At 46.9% G+C, this 2,352-nt stretch overlaps 1 pseudogene; it reads left to right on the top strand.

The window, feature by feature from the left end:
- The first annotated feature begins 334 nt into the window (after window positions 1-334).
- LOC133378100 (glutaryl-CoA dehydrogenase, mitochondrial-like) lies at window positions 335-1,894 on the top strand (annotated as a pseudogene).
- Window positions 1,895-2,352: the final 458 nt, after the last annotated feature.

Below are 2,352 nucleotides of genomic sequence, written 5' to 3'. Positions count from 1 at the left end.
GGATTCTGCCCCTCTCGCCTGTTCTTTTCCTGTTAAACATGGTTCTCCCATCACTTTTTTTCAGATGTCACTGAGCCAGATTTGCTATTGCACTTAGGGCCAAACTAGACATGATGTTTAATGTGTCTTTGCATTTAAACTGCAGGGTTTAATTTTTTTAAAATTTTTAAAAGGCCAGTGATAAAGGCCAGGAAGGGAAAGGCTGCAAAAGCACTTTGGCCTATGGAGGTGTTTGTTGTGAAACTGGTGCAGACGAGGTGGTCTTCTTGTTGGCCTTCCGCCACTTTGCAGGCTTGCAAAACGGTGCACGGTGCAAACTTAGGCACTCGTCCAGATGGCTCTGAGATTACCTGCTAGGTGGCTTTTGCGGTGTATCTGTTGTGTGACAGGCCCATGTGACAGGGCACCAGCATAGGTGCACAAAAGGAAAAAGAAGCAACGCCCTTGAGGAAAAAAGCCAAAGTCCCAAGAATCCAGTTTGACTGGCAAGAGGCCTTACAGGCTGTAAACACTTTAGTCGCCGGATCAAAGCATTTTCATTGGCTACACCTGGAGGGGAAACAGGTTGATCTGCTGATCAGCTGTGAAATCTCTTAGAAGCAATTGAAACAAAAGGCACTCCGGCTAATCCCACTAGGTTTTACAGTAAAAAGGGGCAGGGTTTGAGTAGTGTCGTGTGCCCCTGTTTTCAGAAGAGAGAGAGGCAAAGACGCACTGGAACTGGCAGAACAGTGAGTGTGTTTCTACCCACAGTTGGAGAGGTTCCTGACTCAGGAGGACATAATGATCCAGGACTCATTTCGCATCTATTGCCGGGAAAAACTGGTGCCCAAGATCCTCATGGCCAATAGAATCAAAGTCTTTCACTGGGAAATTGTGTCAGAAATGGGAGCGGTGATCATCCTGGGCCGTACATCAAAGGTTATGGCTGTTCAGGAACCACCTATGTGGCATACGGACTTCTGGCAAGGGGAATTAAGAGGGTAGACAGCAGTTACCATTCTGTCATGAGTGTACGATCATCTTTGGTGATGCACCCTATACATGCATATGGGACAGAGAAGCAGAGGCAGAAATACTTGCCACACCTTGCCAAGGGAGAGTTGCTGGGCTGTTTTGCTCTTACAGAACCCAGCCATGGGAGTGACCCTGGCAGCATGGCGATGTGGGCCCAATTCAGCCCCTCCAGAAAGACCTACACACTCAAAAGGCACCAAGACCTGGATCACCAATTCTCCAATGGCCAATCTGTATGTGGTGTGGGTTGTGTGTGAGGACGCCAAAGTGTGGGGCTTCCTCTTGTAACATGGCATGTCTCCCCACTCCAAAGATCAAGGACAAATTTGTGCTGCAAGCCTCTGTCACTGGAATGATTGTTATGGAGGATGTGGAGATTCCTGAAGAAAACCTGCTACCCAGTGTGTCTGGACTTGCTGGGCCCTTTGGCTGCTTGAACAGTGCTCACTATGGCATTGCATGGGGAGTCCCGGGAGCTGCTGAGTTCTGCCTGTGGACACTGCGGCAGGAAACCCTGGACAGGACCCAGTTTGAAGTCCCCCTTGCAAGAAACCAGCTGATTCAGATTCATGGCTGACATGCTCGCAGAGATCACTATTGGCTTATAAGCTTGTCTACAAGCTTGTCTGAAAGACGAAGACAAGGCAACCTCTGAGATTATCTCCATGTGAGACGTAATTCCTGTAGGAAAGCTTTGGAGATCACCTGGCAATCCTGTGACATGTTGGGAGACAATGGAATCGCTGATGAGTATCATGTTATCAGGCATGTCATGAACCTGGAGGCTGTCAACACATACAAAGGGACCAATGACATCCATGCACTCATCCTAGGCAGAGCTATCACTGGACTACAGGCTTTCACTGTTGGCAACTGAAATGGCATTTCTCTAGGGTGCAGCTTTGCTCCTTGTGGCTCCAATGAGGAAACATCAGTGGAGTTTGTGATGCCACAATGGTTTTCAAATCTGAGCATTGCTGCTGCTGCTGACTGGACTCTAATACATATCCTCAGCTCGGCTCAATTATTTGTAATTAATTTGAAATCATATCAAAACCATGCATTTAATAATTCTCAGTTCTCCACCAGAAAGTATACAGAGATAGAAAGCATTAAGACACTGTACTGTGGCAAAGGAACACACCATTAAGACTTGATTGTCCTTTTGGTAGGTAATAGGTGCCATGGAAAAGAGGGTGATAGCAAGTAGAGAAAATTGCAATATAGGGGCATACACAGTTCAGGAACTGTCAGATTGCCTGTGTGATAAGCTGTTTTGGTGTATAACTGGTGGCGTTTGGTCCTTTACATTTACATTTATGAAAAGCCCTCTAC

The sequence above is a fragment of the Rhineura floridana genome, chromosome 2 (genome assembly GCF_030035675.1).
Source record: "Rhineura floridana isolate rRhiFlo1 chromosome 2, rRhiFlo1.hap2, whole genome shotgun sequence".
Taxonomy (NCBI): Eukaryota; Metazoa; Chordata; class Lepidosauria; order Squamata; family Rhineuridae; genus Rhineura; species Rhineura floridana.
The sequence above is the reverse complement of the archived record's forward strand: the minus strand, read 5'-3'. Positions and strand labels throughout refer to the sequence as shown.